The sequence below is a fragment of the Saimiri boliviensis genome, chromosome 1, assembly GCF_048565385.1.
Source record: "Saimiri boliviensis isolate mSaiBol1 chromosome 1, mSaiBol1.pri, whole genome shotgun sequence".
NCBI lineage: Eukaryota > Metazoa > Chordata > Mammalia > Primates > Cebidae > Saimiri > Saimiri boliviensis.
In genome coordinates, this window is record NC_133449.1 from 142,308,700 (window position 1) to 142,331,318 (window position 22,619).

The following is a 22,619-nucleotide window of genomic DNA, read 5'->3' on the forward strand; positions in this document are numbered from 1 at the left end:
GTTAACATTAATGTTTTATTTTATTTCATAATTTCAGTAAATATCTTCTGAAATAATTTAAGCTGTACTGAGCATCTGTTATATATGCAAGGCACCATGGTAGGTGTTTCAAATATAAAGAACACCAAGATGATATCTTCCTTTCCCTTGTAGAAAGAGGGACACACACAATGCACATCCCGTGGGATAGTCATCAGGAGCTGTGACCAAGTAGACAGGAACAGGTGGCTCCTCTATAGGAAGCGGACATGTCAGGGAGGGCCTCATGGGGGTGTCATTTGAAGCAGATCTTGAACAGTTAGAGATGGGCATGTAGAAGTAGACTGGCAATACTAAAGCATAATCTGCTTTTGATAAATTGTGAGTGAGCTTTTAAAAAATAACGACTTTGGTGGGGCACAGTGGCTCACGCCTGTAATCTCAGCACTTTGGAAGGCCAAGGGGGGTGGATTGCTTGAGGTCAGGAGTTTGAGACCAGCCTGGCCAACATGGCAAAACCTGGTCTCTACTGAAAATACAAAAAAGTCAGGCGTGGTGGTGTGCACCTGTGGTCCCAGCTACTCAGGAGGCTGAGGTAGGAGAATTGCTTGACCTTGGGAGGTGGGGATTGCAGTGAACTGAGGTTATACTGCACTGAGATTATACACTGCACTTCAGCCTGGTCAACAGAGCGAGACTCTGTCTCAAAAAAAAAAAAAAAAGATCTAGTTTTTTGTTTCCTTTTTTCATGTCAGTTATGAAATTTTAATATACCATTATACGTGTATATAAAAACAATAAAATAAATACAATGCATATTCTCCCAACTGAGATACAGAATATTACCAATATCTTGAAGCCCTGGTGGGCTTTTGGCTAACTGTGGCCTTCTGCCCTGCTGATACTTGAAATTATTAAAGTGTTTTTTTTTAATTAAAAAAAATTTTTTTTACATTTGAGACTGGGTTTCACCATGTTGGCCCGGTTGGTCTTAAACTGCTGACTTAGGTGATATGCCCACCTCGGCCTCCCAAAGTGGTGGGATTACAAGCGTGAGCCACCACGCCCAGCCAAAAGTTTTTTTTTTTTTTTTTTTTTTTTTAGATGGAGTCTGGAGTACAGTGGTGCAATCTCAGCTCACTGCAACCTCCGCCACCTGGGTTCAAGTGATTCTCCTGCCTCAGCCTCCCGAGTAGCTGAGACTACAGGTGTGCGGCACCACGCCCAGCAAATTTTTGTATTTTTAGTACAGACGGGGTTTCACCACGTTGGCCAGTATGGTCTCAATCTCTTGACCTCGTGATTTGCCCTCCTTGGCCTCTTAAAGTGCTGGGATTACAGGTGTGAGCCACTGTGCCAGGCTGAAATTATTTAATATTCTTTTACCCAGTTGCAAAGCACATGAACATCTGGATCTCTTAAGACCCACAGCCCTTTTATTCTTTGGTTAGATCCATGCAACATGAAGTAAAGGAATGGGTGGTTGTTTGTCTGGTGAATTCATACTATGTGGAAAGCTATTTTTTTGGTGGGGAGGAAGAGGAGTCCCAGATAACCTAAGTGACTGTCAATCTAATTTGAATAAACCAGGAAGTAGTCTGACTTATTCATATTATAGCTTCTGCTTCACTTTGAGCTTTGTCGTTGTTGTTATTGTTGAGACAGGGTCTCCCTCTGTTGCCCAGGCTGGAGTGCAGTGTGTGATAATGGGTCACTGCAGCCTCAAGCAATCCTCCTGCTTCAGCCTCCTAAGTAGCTAGGACTACAGGTGCACACTACCATGCCTGGCTACGTTTTTAAATTTTTGGTAGAGACAGCATCTCACTGTGTTGCCCAGGCTAGTCTTGAACTCTTGGCCCCAAGCAATCCTCCTGCCTTGTCTTCCCAACTTGTTGGGATTACAGGCATGAGCCACTGAACTTGGCCCACTTTGAGCTTTATGGCCCTTTTTGTCTTGTCCAGTATATCCAGATTGAATGACTAAACTAAACTAATAACTAATCCCAGGGTGTTGTGGTAGGGCCCCATACTTTGCTCTGGAGATTCAGTGATGATTTTCATGCATATTGACTTCCATATCAGCATGGAATATTCATCTTAAAGTTTGCCAACAATTATTTTCAGACTTACTTTTTAATTTGGCTGATGGCCATGCTCTCCTCCATCCACCCCCATTTTCATTTTCTAGATTTCCTAGGATTGATAGGTGAATATCTTTTTTTTTTTTTGAAACAGGATCTTGCTCTGTCACCCAAGCTGGAATGCAGTCATGTGATCATAGCTCACTACAGTCTCCACCTCCTGGGCTCAAGCAATCCTACCGCCTCAGCCTCTTGAGTAGCTCGGACTACAGGTCAGTATCTTTTATATTACAGGTAATGGTTTGTTGAAACAGTGGAACTCTACAGTATACCAACAAACTTTTTTCTCCCTTCCTGTTAAATCCATTCAGTGGTCCATTTTTTCCCCCTGTCTCTAGGTGAAATCTCAGGCACATCTCTTAGCTTTTACAGCCTTTCTTAGACTTAAGAAAATATACCCTGTGTGTTTGTGGCCATAGAATGATCTAATTTGTGTAATAAAAAAATGACCTGTCCAAGGCCATATTCCAACCTTCATTCAATGTTTAAGCCACAGTCAATCTTCTTCCCAAGCTGGATAATACTTCAGGCTGATAAGCTTACAGTAGGGCATGGAGAGGGATTGACTTCTCCGTTTCCTCTCCTGATGCTTCCCGTCTCTACCATCCCACCACAGGTTTGGAGCTTCAAGGGGGAAGAGAGGAGGGGAGAGGGATAGGAAAGGCTTCTTTGGCAGATCTTATCCTGATTGGCTGGTTGTGTTCTCTGGGCTTGGTACATGCTCAGTCCTGACTCTCTAGAGGCACTTTTGGGTTCCCTTCTGGGAACGGCTGACTGCAGGCCACATGTTTCTACTCTGGCTGCATTCCAGGGTCCATCTCCTCTTTCTGTGGTGGTGCCCTAACCCTTCTGGATTGTGATCTCTCTTATTTATTTATTAGAGATCTCTTTTACAATGTCTTCCTGATTGCCCTCCTGTTACATAAAGGCCAATCATACAATTGTTGTGAGGATGAAATAAAATAATACATGTAAAGTGCTCTTTTTGGCACATATTTGTTGAATTAATTAATGAGTGGTTTATTGGGTGCCTTCTTTTTGAGGCAGTTTGGAAGTGCTTTATAAACCTCATACACCAATGCTATGGATTAAAGGAACTCAGATACATGAAGTTATTTGTAAAGTCACAAAGCTAGACAGTGGTTAAGCTTAGATTTACATCCAGCTCTATCCAATGACAGAGTCTCTGGTCCTTTAGATGTGGGGCTGTTGTTCTAAACCCTGGTGAATACACATAGATTGTAGTGTCTGTTCTATCTTGTCAGTCTCTCTCTCTCTCTCTCTCTCCCTTTTTTTTTTTTTTTTTTTTTTTTTTTTTTTTTTTTTTTTTTGAGATGGAATCTCACTGTGTTGCCCAGGCTGGAGTGCAGTGGTGTGATCTTGGCTCACTGCAACCTGTACCTCCTGTGTTCAAGTGAGTCTTCTGCTTCAGCCTCCTGAGTAGCTGGAACTACAGATATGTACCACCACACTCATCTCATTTTTGTATTTTTGGTAGAGATGGGGTTTCACCATGTTGGCCAGGCTGGTCTCTAATGCCTGATCTCAGGTGATCTGCCAGCCTCAGCCTCCCAAAGTGTTGGAATTACAGGCGTGAGCCACCGTGCCCAGCCTTGTTGGTCTCTTGAGTGTCAAATGTACTATCAGTCTGTGGGGAAGCTCTTTTGGGCCCTTTGAGTTGACCATACCTACATGACATCTGGACAGACTTGACTTCCTCAACATGAGTCCTTTACCTCCAAGGACCTTGGCCAGATTTCTACTGGTGAATTCAATTAGATTCAAGGAAATTTATCCTGAGAATCCGGATAGATCCTGGGTTTTCCTGCCAGTATTATGCCTCAGTATTTCATAGGAGTTCATGGCACATGTGAAATCCTGGGACTCAGAGAACAATTTCTGGATGGAGAGAGATGACAATGGGGAGATAACTACACGTCTGTCTTTTGCCTCCATTGGTTCAAGAAAAGGCACCAAGTTTTACCCACTGAAGTTCTGTGATGCCAAGTGCCACAGAGGACTCCTGGGGCAACCTGTTCAGATTGGCATTCTCAATGGAGGGGCCTGGAAGAATACAGATTCTTGTTCATTCTTATTTACATGGAATGGTGGGTTAAGAAAATCTGCTCTGGAAAGAATTGGCCAGAAATGGACAAGGATAAGGCAAACCATGGAAAGGAAACAAAACCACTGGAACATTAGTCTTAATTTGTTTCGGTAGAGTGTTGTTTAATGAAATCCTAATGTTCAAGCTTGGCCCTACATATACTGCTAGTATACCTAGACTTAATCAGAATGCTGTAAAAATCTACATTAAAATTAGCTAGCGTCTTGCCCCTTTAACTTGATGCCTGCCAAGCAGCAAAGTGCCACAAGTAGATAATTTGAAAGTCTGACACTTATTTGCTCTTGTTGCTTGGGGCAAAATGAAGTTGAACCCCAGATTGTAAACTAGCCAATTTCTGGTGTACAGACAGTTATTCAGCCAATTTATGTGGATTACTCACCCTTCTTTACTTTGCTGTGGTGACATTGTCAGGAAAATGCATTTGAAATTCTTATTCTGAACTAAAATAAGTGGGGTCTTGTGAGAAGAATATGGACTCTAGTCCTGTTTTTGACTCTATGGAGGATTTAGCAATAACCAGAAAAAGACATTCCCTGGTTTTGTGTCTCAGCTTCATCCCCCCAAGAAAATACAAATAATAAAACCTGTCCTTTAGGATTTTGCAAGGCTGTTATGGCAAAGTATTTTGAGCTCCTTGGAGAAAAAGGCTGTTCAGTAAGATAGCATTGTTAGTTCTGTTAACGTCAATTATATTCTGAAATATGATTTAAGAATTTCAGGATCCTGGGACCTGTGATTGAACCGGTAGCTGATCAGTTCTGTGGAATTTAGAGTTCTTGTTCTCGGCACTGAACCAGAATTTTCTTTGGCAAAAGAGGGAAAACATACAATTCTGGTCAGAAACATAGTAATAAATCTGCTGTAGCAACCTTCTTTCCACCACATATCTTTGCTGGTATTTATCTGAATATCCAGCTTATAAAAACAAGAAGGGATTGTCCTTTCAACAGCACCAGCAACTCTGTGAGTATACACAGCCATTTAAGCTATGATCTGTTTATATTATTCCAATGTGCATGTCTGAAACGTTTTTCTTTCTTTTTGTTTTGAAAAATTAAAGAAAGGAAACAAACAGTTAAAAGTATGGAAGGTCTACCCATGCTGCTTTTTCTACACCTTGAGGACTAGCAAAATCTTTAATATGAGACTTTATTTGTACAAAGCAAAACTTCAAAACTACTCAAAAGCTTTTCTTATTAACTGCTGTCAGTCCTGTGATTTACAGAGGCAATAAAGAACTAGAGGGGGCACATTTATCATGGAGTTCTGCACACCAGGAGCCATTTTCTCCAGCGGTAAAGGCAAGTGATAAAACGAATTCTTTTGTTCTATAACCAAGACACATTCCCTGTTCCCTGTTCCCTGTTCTCTAAACTTGGGCACACCAGGCTGCTCTAGTGGCAGCCTGGCACTGCCCCATCCACTCTGAATGATAAATTGTTAGCATGAAAACATTGATGAAACACCTGGCACACCTGGTTGTGAACAGTTTGATGTATTTACCTTCAACACATGATAGCCACCAACATATTTGTACTATGAATTCCCAGTTTACTTTGAATAACGCATTGTGTATGGGTTTTCTTTCATTCTGGAAGAGAAGACATGGGAATGTTAAATAATGTGAAGGGTTTGGTTTTGTTTAGTAAAGATTATAACATTTAAATTTTGAATCCTGATTTTCTTGTGGTTGCAAAGAATTCCTCATCTGAATTTTGATGTGGGAAAGCAAAACCAGTTCCGGTACACGTTTTTTCTATTCACTTTGTATTTGATTCTGAGTTTGTGTTTTATGTTTTAGGCAGGCAGGTGTGATGCACACAAGTGCCTATAAGCTGTCTCTGAGCTTTGATTACACATTTGTGGGTTTTTGAAATGAATTAGACCAGCTTTGAGCTAAGCTGGACATCAAAGCTACAACAGTTTCACTGTTTGGGAGACTTAAAAAATGGAGCATTTTTGAATATTCTATAATTGAGTACATCCATCATCCAATTGTATTTATTAAGTACTCACCGATGCATGACAAAGTGTTGGGCACAAAGATTACTGGAAAAAAAATGCCACTTATTTGGAACCAGAGACAATGGTAGTGTTTATACTTATGGGAAAATGAACACAAATGTTAAATTGTGAATGTTATTCCTAATGGGACAAATTATATAGTTAATTTAGTCTCTGAAAGAGACTAGCTGGTCAAATAAAATCTCTCGACATTTTCCAATTATACAATAATTAACTCTGCTTCTTCTTGGTGTCTTAATGAAAAATAATATGTTCCAAAGAGAGTAGTAATGCAGAAGCTATAAACAATCCGGGAAAAAAAAATTCAAGTTGGATACTTTGTGACTTCTTGGTCATTCTTATAAACTTTTGGCTGGGAAGGAATTTGGAACAGTATTATGTGGGAGTTTCACTTATCCATCCATTCTTTGCAATGTATAATTTAGTGGTTAAACTTACTCTCTTTCTTCTGTCACTATCAGTTTCTTTTCACAGGAAGGGAAATAGGTCCTTCTGTCAGTAATTTGGCAAAAGTGCTGAAAAGCCCGTTATCCCTGTTGGAGAGAAAGCAAACCACCCCTGGTATGTGAGGACCTGGCAGGCTTCATAGAGAGAGATGAGTCCAAGCAAGCAGCTTAGAGTGAGAGATGGATTTTTATTCTCCATGAGACACTGATCATCAGACAGTATTCTTCTTTTTTTAGAGATGGAGTCTCACTCTTATTGCCCAGGCTGGAGTGCAGCGGTGCGATCAGAGCTCACGATAGCCTTCAACTTCTGGGCCCAAGTGATCCTCCCACTGAAGCCTCTTAAGTAGCTAGGACTATAGGCACACACCACTATGCCTGGCTAATATTTATTTATTTATTTATTTATTTTGTAGAGATGCAGTCTCACTGTGTTGCCCGGGCTGGTCTTGAACTCCTGAGCTCAAGCAATCCTCCCATCTTGATCTCTCAAAGCACTGGGATTATATGCATGGGCCCCTATGACTGATCTAGACATTCTTCTTCTTCTTTTTTTTTTTTTTTTAATTTGTCTGTCGCCCAGGCTGGAGTGCCGTGGTATGATCTCGGCTCACTGCAACCTCTGCCTCCCAGGTTCAAGCAATTCTCCTACCTCAGCCTCTCGATTAGCTGGGATTACAGGTGCACACCTCCACACCCAGCTAATTTTTTTGTGTTTTTAGTAAAGACTGGGTTTCACCATGTTGATCAGGCTGGTCTTGAACTCCTGACCTCGTGATCTGCCCACTTTGGCCTCCCAAAGTGCTGAGATTACAGGCGTGAGCCTAGGCATTTTTCTTCTACTTGCTAACATTTTCTCAGAGCACAGTTGTTCTCCACCTCTACCCCTGCCTTTAAAACAAACTTGTGTTGCTATAGAAGACAGAATGGAGAAGGAAAAAAAGCCCAATCATTTGAATAAAGAAGTTGTATTTTATGGATTTTTGTGTTGTGGACTCTGCACGTTGGGAAGGGACAGCATTTGCCTAAAGGATGGAGAAATGAATGCTTTGTTTCATGGTGCACTTCTTTTTTTTTGAGGTGGAGTCTTACTCTGTCGCCCAGGCTGGAGTGCAGTGGTGCTATCTTGGCTCACTGAAACCTCCGTCTCCTATGTTCAAGTGATTCTCCTGCCTCAGCCTCTCTAGTAGCTGGGATTACAGGCATTTGCCACCACGCCTGGCTAATGTTTATGTTCTTAGTAGGGACAGGGTTTCACCGTGTTGGCCAGGCTAGTCTCGAACTCCTGGCCTCAAGTGATCCACTCGCCTCGGCCTCCCAAATTTCTGGGATTACAGATATGAGCCACCGCATGCGTCCTGTGGCGCACTTCTTATAGTTCTTCCTTAACTAAAGGGAACCACTGTCGGATTTCAGAGGGAAGCATTGTTACTAACCTCAGCACATGCAGGCCTAAAATTTTGGCTAATTTGGATGTCTGGGCACCATTGCAGAAAGACCATCATAACCATTTGCTATGATTTTAGGTTCATACTTCACTGTTGGAAGGAAGGAAAAACTTTTTACAGAGGCTTACTTTTTATATGGCTTTGAAGGGAATTGCATTTTATTTCTGACACTTATTGTATTGTAAAATCTCTAGTCTCTGATATTTAAAGGTGGAAACTTTTAACTTTCTCTCTTTAAAAAAAAAACAACAGAACTCTAGGGGCTTTTTAGTACTATAGCCTCTCAAATAATCCTAAAGCTTTGAAAAATGAAATACTTTATTTTATGAAGGAGTTTTGGGGTCAATTTTTTTCCCCTAAAATGTATGCTTTTATGTTGGGTAGTTTAAAGACCAGCTGTTAACTGAAACCAACCGTCAATGAAGTTGCATAAAGTTGTGTTTCCTATTAGTCTTGTATCTTTCCTATTAGTCATTTATGAAAGGATACAGGAACATCTAACAGAACTCCAAACAAAAATCGAAAAAACAGATGTTGAAACCATATTGGCTTGATGGTTTGCTATTTTTTTTTTTTTGAAGTAAAAAAGGTTAGTAATTATTAGCGGATTGTGAAATAAGGCTTGTTGTGCTAACTTACCACAAAATTGTTAGTAGTAACTTGCAGTTGAAAATTGATGTTTTATTTACTAGAATTTCAGAGGATAAAAAAAGAGTTGAAGTTTATGCCTGGGAGCGCCATGGAGGAGGAACTATGACATTTTCAACAGTTGGGCATGTGTGAGCCTCTAAAGGTGTGTTTATTATGTTGTCATGGTGAGCAGTGAATTAAAAAAATAACAAGACTGCTCCTTGGGTAGTTGTGACTTATTGGTGGTTATCTTTACAAGAGAACCATGCTGACTTAAGTAAAGATCTTCAGGGGGAAAGAAAAAAAAACTTTATTTTTCAAATAAATTCTGCTAAGAGCCTACAGGCTTCCATGACATTGCACTGAATTGTTATTAATGTGCACTGCTGTGAGAATAACGTGTGCTGCTGTTTAACAATAACCCCTTCCTCTGGAATTTCAGAAAAATGCTAAGAAAATGAGAGGCAAATTTCAGTACTGCTGCTGCAGTGAGTGTGCTGGTTGATGGGCTCAGCATTTTTATCACTGCTTCTGCAAGAGAGTGTAGAAAGAGGCTGTTATTTGGGGTCAGGTCACATATGGGACTGGTGAAGTTGTTGGAGAGACATTTTTGGTGAGCAAAGGCATTGTTCCTGGCTGGGAAAAGGTTTGTTTAACCTCTTGCCTTTAATTTGGGTGCCCCATTTCCATCCTTCTCTCAAGGGTTATGTGTGGTGTTCTTTTTTTTCTTTTTGAGATGGAATTGCATTCTGTTGCCCAGGTTAAAATGCAGTGGTGTGATCTTGGCTTATTGCAACCTCTGCATTCTGTGTTCAAGTGATTCTCCTGCCTCAGCCTTCGAGTAGCTGGAATTACAGGCACCCATCACTACATCTGGCTAATTTTTATATTTTTAGTAAAGACAGGGTTTCACCGTGTTGGCCAGGCTGGTCTTGAACTCTTGACCTCAAGTGATCCACTCTCCTCTACCTCCCAAAGTGCTGGAATTATAGGTGAGAGCCACTGCACCCAGCCTGTATGTGTGGTATTTTTGAAGGCAGGGATATGATCTTTCAAGACTCTTCCTTGTTGACTTTAAAAATCTATTATTAGAGTCAAATATTTGGCACATACCATTTTCCTTTTTAAGGTTGATGATTAGTAAACTTGCTTTGAAGGTCATTATTATGATTATAGATGCCTTTTTCATTTGGAATTACCTTTACGGTTTCCTCCGCTTGCATTTCCAAATTTATATCCAGTAATCTTTCCTCCTCTCTCCTTCTTTTCCCCCACTGCATCTTCTGACCGTGATGGACTGTTTGCTTTTCTCCGAATGTGCCTGTTAGTACCTTGCCTCTGTGCCGTTGCTCTGGCTGTGTTAGGGAATATGCCAACTCCTACCATTCTACAAGGTCCAGATCATATTATATTGCTTTGGATAATGTTTCCCAAATCCCTGCACACACTTCATGGAATAAAACAGAGATCCTCGCTCCTGGGCCTCCATAGTGCTGGGATTCCAGGTGTGAGCCACTGTGCATGCTCTGTTTGTTACCATATGTTCTTCATTAACTTATTTATGAACGTGCTTTCTGTCTTTCTAGGGATAGTGGGCCCTGCAAGCCAGAGGCAGTGTGATTCTTTATTATTATTATTTTTTTCTGAGATGGAGTCTCACTCTGTGGCCCAGGCTGGAGTGCAGTGGCATGATCTCAGCTTACTGCAGCCTCTGCCTCTTGGGTTCAAGCAATTCTCCTGAGTAGCTGGGATTACAGGTGCCTGTCACCAGACCCAGCTAATTTTTGTATTTTTAGTAGAGATGGAGATTCACCATGTTGGCCAGGGTGGTCTCAAACTCCTGACCTCAGATGATCTGCCTGCCTCAGCCTCCCCAAGTGATCTACCACACCCAGCCAGGCAGTGTGAGTCTTATCTTTGTATCCTGCCTCTGATCTAGTATAGCACCTAACATGGTTATACAGTAGATACATTTCAGTGGTTGGCCATGCACAATGGCTCATACCTATAATTGCAGCACCTCTTGCTTTACACCAGGAGCTCAAAGCTGCAATGAGCTATGATTGTACCACTGTGCTCCAGTCTGGGTGGCAAAGCGAGACCCATCTCTTAATATAAAAATAAAAAAAATCAGCAATTAAAAATAAATCCTAGGTGATTGTGGATACCTTATAACATGAGACATTCAAGGAATCTGGAAACTGTTAATTAGTGATTTAATTCTAATTCTGGTGGGTGGAATTTAATTTTATTTTATTAGGAAGGACTCATGACCATTAGGTTGACAAGTGTCACCAAAGATTGTGGCTGATAAGGTTCCTTCTGGTGTACGGTATCTCCTTGGCTGTCTCTAATATTTCTGAAGATGCTGTCTGAGTGTGCTTTGTGATGGGAAAAGGAAACTTGGATAATTTGAAAGCTGGTATTTTGGAGAACATTGAAAATATTTATCTAAGGTCCATACATTTTTCAGCTAATCTGTAATTTTCCACAAATTCATAGGGATCTTAGAGCTTGTTTAAAGCCATCATCTCATCTAGGTAGAAATCTCTTGACCTGTATACAGCTACTATGTACCCACAAAAGTGAGCATAAAAAATTATAGAAAAAAGGAAATCTCTTGATGGACCTTCCTGATTGTGTCTACTTCATCATACCAGTGACATGGACATCACACCCCTGACCATCAAGGGAAAGCTGGGAGAGGTGAAGTCTCTTCCTGTGATAGTTTCCTCAAGTTTAGGTCACTTTTCTCTTTTTGTTTTTGAGACAGGGTCTCGCTCTGTCACCCAGGCTGGAGTGCCTCTGCACTACAATCTCAGCTCACTACAGTCCCCGCCTCCCAGCTTCAAGCTATCCTTCCACCTCATCGTCCCAAGTAGCTGGGACCACAGGCAGGCCCAGCTAATTTTTGCATTTTTGTAGAGATAGGGTTATGCCATGTTGGCCAGGGTGATCACGAACTCCTGGCCTCAAGTGATCCATCTGCCTCCGCCTCCCAAAGTGCTGGGATTATAGGTATGAGCCACTGCCCAGTCAAAGTCATTTTTTATTTTAAGTATTCTTTTTTTTTAGCCTAGATATTTCTAATTCCCTCAATTATGAGAATTCAGTTCCCCACCCTATACAACTAATTGGCTCAGAGATGGATACCTCATTAATGCCAGTTCTTCCACTCACTGGCCAGTGACCAATCCAGTATTCTTTTTCAGGGTTGAGTGTGGTGGTTCATGCCTTTAATCCCAGTACTCTGGGAGGCCACGGTGGGTGGATCAGCTTGGGCTTGAGTCCAGGAGTTGGAGACCAGCCTGGGCAACATGGTGAAACCCTGTCTTAAAAAAATGTAATGTTTTCTCCCAGGAATCTGACCCAGAGACAGAAACTGTTGCCAGTTAGTGGTGGGAGGCTGAGCTAAAGGGTCATGTCAGGGAGGGCCCAAATCGGCTCTTTGGTAAGCTGAAGATGCATGAAAGCTGACACCGAGGTGGAGCAGAAGCCACAAGTTATAGGAAGCTAGTTGCAGACAGCGTGGAGCACAGTGGCACAGAGAAATTCAGTGACAGGGAACTCATGCCGTCCCAGAGACAGAAGGAGAGAGAGGCTGGGTCTGGCCCAGAGGTGGGGCCTCCTGGGTGCTGGAACTGGGAAATGTTCCTCCAATGGCATCTGCCTTGCTGGTGCTCAGTCCTGGAGAGGGAATGCCAGCAGTTATGCGAGAGGCAGTTCAGTGCTTGTCTCCTGAGGCCACGGTTGTTAAGATCAAGGACTCTGGTAGCAGGCACAATTCAACCCGTAAGGAGACTGCTGGGATTTGATTCCAGTCACTGCCGTTTACAACTGTGCAACTTGGGGCAAGTTGCTCTCTCTCTGGGCCTTTGTTTCCCCATATGTGGAATGGGCACAGTACTAAGACCTGCATCATAATGTTGAGGGAGCCAGCACATTACCGTGTGGACAGCATTTCACTTGAAATAGTGCCTGGCCCCCAAAATATTGGTGAATACCATCATCATCATTATTATTATTGTTTTTTTCAGATGGAGTCTCGCTCTGTTGCCAGGCTGGAGTGCAGTGGCATGATCTGGCTCACTTCAACCTCCGCCTCCTGGGTTCAAGGGATTCTCCTACCTCAGCCTCCTGAGTAATTGGGATTGCATTCACCCGCCACCATGCCCAGCTAATTTTTTGTATTTTTAGTAAAGATGGGGTTTCACCATGTTGGCCAGGCTAGTCTCAATCTCTTTACCTTGCCTCGGACTCCCAGAGTGCTGGGATTACAGACGTGAGCCACCATGCCTGGCCTATTTTTTTCGAGATGGAGTCTTGTTCTGTCGCCCAGGCTGGAGTGCAGTGGTGCGATCCTGGCTCACTACGACCTCCAACTCCTGGCTTCAACTGATTCTTCTGTCTCAGCCACCCAAGTAGCTGAGGTTACAGTAGCACACTGCCACACCTGGCTAATTTTTGTATTTTTTTTCTAGTAGAAATGGGGTTTCACCATGTTGCCCAGACTGATCTCGAACTTCTGAGTTCTAGTGATCTGCCCACCTTGGCCTCCCAAAGTGCTGGGATTATAGGCATGATCCACCACGCCCAGCTGTGAATACCATTATTAAAATAGCAACAGGATTGCTTGTTTTAATCTCTGTGAAATTATGCAGGCCTTCTTTCTGAAAGAAAGTAAAATATAGCAGTTGAGACCATGGACTCTAGCATCTGACTACCTGCCTAGTTTCAAAGCACGCCATTTGTAGCTTTGTGATGGAAGTTATATAAGCTTCTCGTACCTTGGTTTCTTCATTTATCAAATAGGGGTGATAGTAGTACCTACTGCGTAGAGTTCCTGGACATTTGGAAAAGGGACTTGTATAGAAGGGAGAGTAATAAAAAATATTATTAGCCAGGTGTGAAGGCTCATGCCTGTAAACCCAGTGACTTGAGAGGCCAAGGAAGGAGGATTGTTTGAGGCTAGGAATTCGAGACCAGCCTGGGCAACACAGTGAGCTCCCGTTTCTAACATAAGTAAGTAAATAGATTAAATAGTCAGGTATGGTGGTGTGGTGATGTGCACCTATAATCCCAGCTACTCAGGAGGCTGAGGCGGGAGGATCACTTGAGCCCAGGAGGTTGAGGCTACAGTCAGCTGTGAACACACCACTGCTCTCCAGCTTGGGGGATAGGGTAAGAACACATCTCTAAAGAGAAAAAAAGTTAATTCAACTTAAGATTCTTACCTCTAGTGACTTTGGCATGTCTTAGGATCCTCATTATGACATACTATCTTTATGAAGCTGTTGAAGATGTGAAAATATTTACTTGGATGAAATTTTGCCTCTTTTCTCCTTGGGAGATCATAGTCTCTCTGATGGTCATCTACAGCCAGTGTAGGGCTACACCAGGATTCTCCAAAGTAAAGTCTGGAGATGCCTAACAGGCAGCAGAAAATGTGGCTTTGGAGTTCGGAAAGAAGCCAAGAGTAAAGGTATAGATCTGAGTAGGTATAGCAGAAGCCAGAGAAGTGGAGTAGAGTCCATTGGAATGATGGTTCAGAACGAAAAGAAAAAAAAGGATTGGCACAGATTTCTGGCATGGGATTTGTGGGTGGTTGAGATTTTGGAGTGGGCTGGAGAGGGACAGAGCACAATGAGTCAGCAGTTGCTTCTTAGTATAGTCAAATGAGTGGTACTGATAGTGAACGTGATCGAAAATACACTATGTGTAGCAACATTAATTCATTTACTTCTTCTTAACAACTCTTAGGGAGATAGTGTTATACTTCTAATTTTCAGATGGGAAAATTGACATATGGAGGAGATAAGTAATTTGCTCAAGGTGACAAACCTGGTAAATGCTAAAACCAGAGGAATCTGAACCTAGATGATTTTATTCTAGATTTCACAATCTCCAAGGTCACACAAAAGCAAAATCAGAAAAAATAAGGGCGAAGAAGTTGTCTTGGTTGGTATTTAGGTGATTGATGTTCTCTATTTGTGTCTATTTCTTTTATTGTTAAAAATTTTAACCAATACCACGTGGTTTTTTTTTTTTTTTTTAAGCAGGAACAATTCCGCAGGTGTTCAGAAGCCAAACAGCTGTGAATTGAGGCATGAAAGTGTATTGGTCAGGTTTTGCCACCATAATACTGCTTAACAAGCAGCTGCACAACAAGCAATTGCTTGTTACATGTGTAACAAGCAAGATGTTGGTAGATTACAGCCATAAACACTTTATTTTTGCTTATGGATCTGTGGTTTGGCTGAAGAGGCTCTGCTTTAGGCTCTAAGTTGGGCTTAGGTCTGCTCCACACATGTGTTAGCTTCTAGAGCTGCCATGACAAAATACCACAGAGGGCTTAAACAACAGAAATGAATTTTCTCATGGTTCTGGAGGCTACAAGTGAAATATCAAGGCGTTGGCAGGGCTGATTTCTTTGGAGGACTCTCTACTTGGCTTGCAGTTGGTGCCTTCTCTCTGTGCCCTCACATGGTCTTTCCTCTGTGCCCATGTGCCCCTAGTGTCTCTGTGGTGTCCAAATTCCTTCTTGTAAGGACACTAGTCAGACTGGATTAGGACCCATCCTAAGGGCCTCATTTTTACTTAATCATCTCTTAAGGGCTTTATGTCCAAATACAGTCACATTCTGAGGTACTGGGATGTAGGACTTCAACTTGTGAATTTTGAGAGACTCAATTCAACTCATAACAATGTCTCTCCTCTTTCTGGGACTTAAGGAAGTGAGGCCTACTCTTCTCCTGGCAGAGGGCATATGTGCCAAGAGGGGCAGTAAGGAAGACATGATGCTTCTCAAGGCCTCAGCTTGGACCTAGCCCTGTTCTTCTGTCCACATTCCACTGTTTAAGACAGGTCACAATAGCAAGCCTAACAGAATCTTGCTTTGTTGCCCAGGCTGGTGTGCAGTGCAATCCATTGCTCACTGCAGCCTTGACTTCCTTGTCTTGAACTATCCTCCCACTTGTCAGCCTCCTGAGTAGCTAGGACTACTGGCACACACTAACCCGCCTGGCTAATTTTTTTATTTTTTATTGAGATGGGGTTTTGCCATGTTGCCCAGGCTGGTCTTGAACTCCTGGGCTCAAGTGATCTGCCCACCTTGGCCTCCCAAAATGCTGGGATTATAGGTGCGAGCCACTGCATGTGGCCAAGAAGTTTTATAAATGTAGAAAGATGGGCTAGTAGCTATGCAGAGGTACTCATTCCCATCAACATGTCAATGGTGTGTAACTGAAGGGTTTTATTGACAGTTCCCCAGAATAAATCTCCTGATGGCATGGAATGGAACAGGACTGCCCCTCCCCTCCTGCCACACTGGGCTCCTTGGCTACTTCTAAATGCCCACTCCTTGCTTATGCTGTTGTCTCTGCTGAATGCCTTTTTCACTTGTCTTTTCCTGGATGAATGTTACTCATCCTTCAAGACTCAATTTAAAGGTCACTTCCCCATGATGCTTCTGTTTCTGAGGCAACAGAAAAGGTACTTGCTTTTCTGTTCTCTCACAGCTTCTCTGTATCAGCTTTTACTACTTTTTAAATTATAACTTTGTGTAACTCAGAAATCAACTTTCCCCCATCCTCTGGGTCCCATATCATTACACTCCGTTTATGCCCTGGGCCCACGAGGATTTGAGGTTCAGCTCTGCTTGGTCACCACCACAAAACCCCAAATGATGCCACCATTGGAACCTGCTAATGGAAACAAAAACCAAGAGTACAAAGCCAGGTTCACTTATATAAAAGTATTAAAAGAGAAGTTGATTTTGGAGGGGAGGTGGAGGAAGGGTTTATGTCATACTCCAAGGCAAATAACTACAGAAATCCCTTCTTGACATTTCTGCTCTCTCCCCAAATTTCTTCTTGGCTGCTGGGGTTTCTTTGACTAATTGGCACTGTCCAGTCACTCTGGCTTTTGCAGGGCTGCTGGGTTGTACTGTGCCGTTCACTCCCTAGAACCTGATGTACATGCTGCCCCTTGGAGTTGCGCATTGTGGCCCTGGGCCAGTAGTGTCTTTTCTCTTGCCCACCTGCTTGCACCCTTGGAACTCTCAATCTTTGTTATCTGATATGTTATTTTATTAAACCTGAACTTGAACTAAATTGAAACAAAGCTTCTTGATATTTTCACTGTAAATTTGTTGCTTAGTAGCTTGAGCCAGAGATAAACTGCAGTACTGCTGAACTCAAAGTAGTACTAATCCGAAAAATGAACTGGTTTTAAACTCTAGTTAGGTACTTAGACATTCTATGAATATGAAATTACTATTTTGTTGACAGTGAATAGATTAACTCATAGGCGAGATCTTTTTCTTTTTCTTCCAGTGAGAAACAGAAACAGGATCTCTTATGAGATCCTCTAACCTAAGTGTAATTATTTTAGGGATCTCCAAAATATTGAGGATAGTCTTATCTCATTCATCTATTCCATGATTCCTTACGTTATTGACAAAAGCCTATTCTAGTATAAGATGAAAACCAGTCAGTGGGGAAATCAGGAGACAGGAGTGGGGAATCTTTTGAGGTGCAGAATAGCAGGCTAAAGATAGGGGGAAAAAATAAAGGCAGGAAAACCTTTGTATCTAAGTGTATGCCCAAAAGTCTTATTCATTTTGCTAAATGACATTATAAACTTTAACAAAATAATAATAGTAAAGAGTATTTGGAAGCAGTGGTAGTGATATGTAGTCAAATTAGACTTGCTAGAAGAAAGTTGGATGAATTATGAGGAACAAAATCATTGCATTTCAATTTTACCTGCTTTTCCTTCTTGATTGGAGAAGAATTTATCTTTGGCTTACCAGTCAAAAAATACCATTTCCTTCCCTTCAGTTATTTGAGTTTGTTGTCAAAGCAAACTAAAATCCAGTGAGTAATTTCAGAGCTGTGTACTTTGATTTGACTACATAGATCAGTCTATGGAAAATATTTCTTAAAAGTGTTTGCCTTCCATTAAAAATAATATGTATGGCTCCAAATATTCTTTATCATGAAATGATACATTGTCTCATTGGTTCTTACAATCTGGTGATAGCTCCTTTAGTTTTCCCATGATTTTATTAGAGTTTAGAAAAGGTTAATTAGTTATCCACTGATCTTAGTGGAAGAAGATTTTTAAAAAATATAATATTACAAACCATCCTAGTAGGGTAGGAAAGTAACACCACAAGGGGGTACTATAATTTTATCAAATTTGTCCTGTTAAGTTGGCTCAGAAGGTGAGATGATTAGGGACTGCAGAGTTAATTTTAATATGGTAATAACATCACAGCAAGTTGGGAACTTAAATAAAATGATACAATTAATATACTTTTATGGGTGTAGAAAGACTTAGTAAGGTCATTTGTAGATTATATTAGAGCTGCATTTAGACTTATTGGGTTTAAAATTCAGCATTCTTTAAAAAAAAAAAAGCAGCAGATGTCTGACGTATGCATTTTAGTGACCTTTGAATGAAGAAGTGAATGTTAAATTGTGTGGATCTTGATCCGGGTTCTTAAAATAAATTAACTCTCTGGTCTCTCTTCTAAAAATAGCTAGGATCAAGCGTTTAGATCTTAATTTTCTTAGTGTCGCAACACAGAAAATGTTGGAGGATGTTAATCCTGGAAGGGATTTTTTGAAAGGATATTTAATCATAGAACACTTTCGTTTCTTAATGTGCCTCTGAAAATGATTAGACAATTTTGCTTGATAATAAATTTGAATGGTTTCAAGCCCGTCTTGGCTGGACAACTAAAATCTTTTAAGATGCTTCTATGACCAAAGGATTTCTTTTTTTCCTTCCTTCCTTCCTTCCTTCCTTCCTTCCTTCCTTCCTTCCTTCCTTCCTTCCTTCCTTCCTTCTTTCCTTCCTTCCTTCCTTCCTTCTTTCCTTTTTCAAAGGTAACATCCTGGCACCCTATGTATTTATATATTTATTCTAGCAGATGTTCACTTGCTGGGCAAGGTGGACCATGGCTATCTGAAATAAGCTAATGATTTATGTGGAAGAACAAATGTTTACAGGCTACAAATACATAGACTATTAGGTATTCCATCTTTTCTCACTTACTTACCCAGTGGCATAGAGAGGATGCTGGACCAATCTTTAGAATCATGCTGGGATTAAATGAGATGATGTCTGTAAACTGCCCAGCACAGTAGCTGGAACCGTGGCGAGGTGACCCGCAGCCTTAGGGCTGCTGGAGACCTCCTTGGCTCTGCCATGTAGCTCTCATTCTCATTGCGAAATGCAAAGATTGGAGCACGGCCTCTGTGTCCCCACTTCTCAAATATGCACAAATGTTAGACTGTAGTGCTTGAGGAGTAGAGCTGTTTTTCTTGACATTCTTCTGTTCAGTAAATTAGGCAATTGAAACTTCAATAATTTGTGCTCAACTCCAGCCCCAGGGCTAAATACAGCTATTTTTATTTTGTACTTTAAAAAAAGCAACCCGTAAACCTTTTCATGTCTCGTAAATTATCCCAGCCTATAAAAGGTTGCCCATGACTGTCCAAGGACATAATTTGGCAAAGGTTTTTTTTTCCTTTCTTTTTCCCTTCGTATCTCTAACAAGGGATCGCTATTTACCCAAAGCCCTGACTGCCTCCACCCTTAGAATGAGTCCGATCTGGGGCAGCAGCAGCTGTTTCATATGGTGTTTTTATTGGTATCACATTCTCTTCTTGGCTGTTCATTCCTCATGGTTCTTTCTCAAATCCTTTGTCTAGATCCAATCTCTTCTAGTTCATACTATCTCATATTCATTTCCTTCTGTTATCCATTCTCTAGCCTGATTTCCTTTATTTAACACAATTCTGTTTTTTAGAGATACAGTCTTGGCCTGTCGCCCAGGCTGGAGTACAGTGTCACAATTTTGGCTCACTGTAGCCTCAAACTCCTGGCCTCAAGCTGTCCTTCTACCTCAGCCTCCCAGGACTATAGGGGGTTGCAAGCATGCCCAGCTAATTTTTATTTTTATTTTGTAGAGACAGAGTCTTGCATTGTTTCTCAGGCTGGTCTTGAACTCCTGGCCTCAAGCAGTACTCCTGCCTTGGCCTCTTGAAGTTCTGGGATTACAGGCATGGGCCACTGTACCTGGCCCTAGCTTGATTTCCTAATGCCGGTAATGTGCCATTTAGAACCGGAACTCTGCTTGTCTATCTTTCCATCTCTTCTGCTGTTTGCTGGGCTCTGCTGACTTGACTGAGTTCCCAGTGTTACTAAACTTTGAGCCCTTGAAAATCAACCTCTTTTTTCTTTCTGAACTCTGATGTTAGGCTTTAATATATCTTTATTGCTAACTAGAAATAGATTACAAAACAGAGTGTGAGGATCAACCCCCACTTTTTTTTGAGTCACAGTCTCACACTGTCACCCAGGCTGGAGTGCAATGGCATGATCTCTACTCACCACAACTTTTGCCTCTTGGGTTCAAGCGATTCTCTTGCCTCAGCCTCCCAAGTAACTGGGATTATAGGTGCCCACTACCATGACCAGCTAATTTTTGTATTTTTAGTAGAGAGGGGGTTTCACCATTTTGGCAAGGCTGGTCTTGAACTCCTGTCCTCGTGTTCCACTTGCCTCAGCCTCCCAAAGTGCTGGGATTACAGGTGTGAGCCACCACACCTGGCCTGGATCAACCCATTTTTACAAAAATAATGATGCCTGTTATTATTGTGGGGCCCCTTTTCTAATGAGTGGATCTTAGGAGGAAATGAGCTATTGAGAAATTCCTGCTTTGATGTACTCTCCTGGCAGAAGACAGAGCCCCCCGCTGAGAGTGTGCTTTTGCTTGTGATGGTGGAACTATAAGCATCAATGTGGAAACTAAACTCTAGGTACCCTGGTGGCAGGAGTCGGGTCTATTTTGCTCACTGTTGTTTTCCTGGAGCCTAGTGCAGCACCTGTTGTGTGATGAGCCCATAAGAAATATTTGCTGAATGAATGACATGAAGAGCTAAGCCCTGAGCCATAAGGGGCCTGTTGCATGACACATCCAGCCTGCTCAGATGTCTCTCCTTGACCCCTTGGCTTTTTCCAGAGCAAGTACCTTTGACAGAGACCTGCAACACCCTGTCACAGCCCAGGAGGATCACTTATAAGTCATCTGTCACTAGCCCTTGCTAGATAGAATATTCATACAGGGGATGGCATCACTAGTTCTAAACAAAAGCCTTCATTTCCGAAATGGCCTGATGTTATTTGATCAACCCTGAAGATGGATCTGGGGATTGGGACAAATGACTTCTTCTTGCTGTTAACTCCTTCGGCTAACTCAGGGATGGAGTGGTACAGAGTAGGTGTCCAACACATCTTTGCTTCCTGGCATAGGAGAGGCTTGAATATCTTATAGGCTGTGGTAAAAGAGTCACAGAAGTGAAAAACAGTAATGGAAGGGATAGGATCCTGGGGAGCCAGGCAGTGATGGGGTCAGTATCACAAGGCCAGAGGAAGAACACCCTTCCCACAGTCTCCTAAGTCAGAAACTAGATTCTGCCCTGACCCTGTCTGCCATATGCAACTGGACCATGTGACAAAGTATCTACTTCTTAAATATTTTGAGCTCTAGTCTCTCCCCTTGTTCTACTGTCACTTTCTTGGTTCAAGTTCTCACTCTTTGCAGCCTGGGCTGCCGTAGTGTGTATATGGCCAAGTGCTATTCTGAGTTACGTTAATACTGCAAAATGCAGCCTGGACTGCTGTAGTACAGCCAAATGCTGTACAGGACTATTCCAACAAAGCGTCCTTCCTTTCCTCCACTCTAACATGCCTCAATTGAGTGTTCCCTGCAGTCAGAAGGATCTTTCTAAAATGCATATCTGACCATGCCTATATCCTGTTTTAAAAAGCCCTGCAGTGACTCTCCATTACCTTCTGGATAAAATCCCAGTGTCTTAGCCTAGAATCTTAGGCTCTTTGTGATCTGGCCTATACTTATGTGTTTAGCTTCACCCCACTACAGCCCTTCCTCTCTTACCCTAGACGCCAGCTGTATATCCTGGAGCCTATCTGTTCCTTCTTTTTTCTTTTTTGAGAACATAGTCTCACTCTGTTGCCCAGTCTGAGTGCAGTGGTGTTATCACAGCTCAGTGCAGCTTCAAACTCTCAGGCTCAAGAGATCCTCCCACCTCAGCCTCCTGAGGAGCTGGGACTACAGGTGCGTGCCACTATGTCTGGCTGAATTTCTTAATTTTTTTATAGAGACAGGGTTTTGCTATGTTGCCCAGGCTGGTCTTGAACTCCTGGGCTCAAGTGATCCTCACACCTTGGCCTCCCAAGGTGCTGGGATTACAGGTGTGAGCCACTGCACCCAGTCTGCTTTCTTTATCTCTGCTGCCTTTATCTGTGCAGTTCCTTGAGCCTGGAATATCTTTCCTTCCATTTCTGTGCCTCTGTACTTGGTCGTGGCAATGAAGTCTTGAGGTGGGTGCCTCTCTGCATGGTGCCTGACTACACTGTATCTATTCTCTCCCTTGGTCAGAGGTAACTGGCCTGCCTCATCCTGTTTTCAAAGCCTGTGTCTTGTTTTGGAATATTCACAATGTTTCTTGTTTTCTAATCCATACCTTAAAAAATTCAATGACTTTTATGATTCACTTAAGAACTGTAATCTCTAAATCGTACTATAATTTTATAGCATCAAAAGTAAAAAATCACAGAGATGATTTCTACCAAGTGAGAGGTTGTTCTCCTGTTCATTGTCAAGGGACAGCTGTTTTATTTTGGAGTGTTCCTAAGCCTAAGGAGATGAGGCTAACATAGAGTTTTATACTTGGTGGAAAAAATGGAAAGAAGGGAGATGGGGAGAAAGGGAGAGGTGGTTATTCAA

General features: G+C 42.0%; 1 long non-coding RNA gene across 4 annotated transcripts in view; it reads left to right on the forward strand.

The window, feature by feature from the left end:
• The window catches only part of LOC141585605 (uncharacterized), a 210,093-nt gene that overhangs the window by 33,715 nt on the left and 153,759 nt on the right, over positions 1 to 22,619 (forward strand). For all 4 annotated transcript variants that reach the window (XR_012519162.1, XR_012519163.1, XR_012519164.1 and 1 more), the window contains one exon: positions 2,215 to 2,332. This is a non-coding gene — a long non-coding RNA (uncharacterized LOC141585605). The remainder of the gene's footprint in view (positions 1 to 2,214; positions 2,333 to 22,619) is intronic.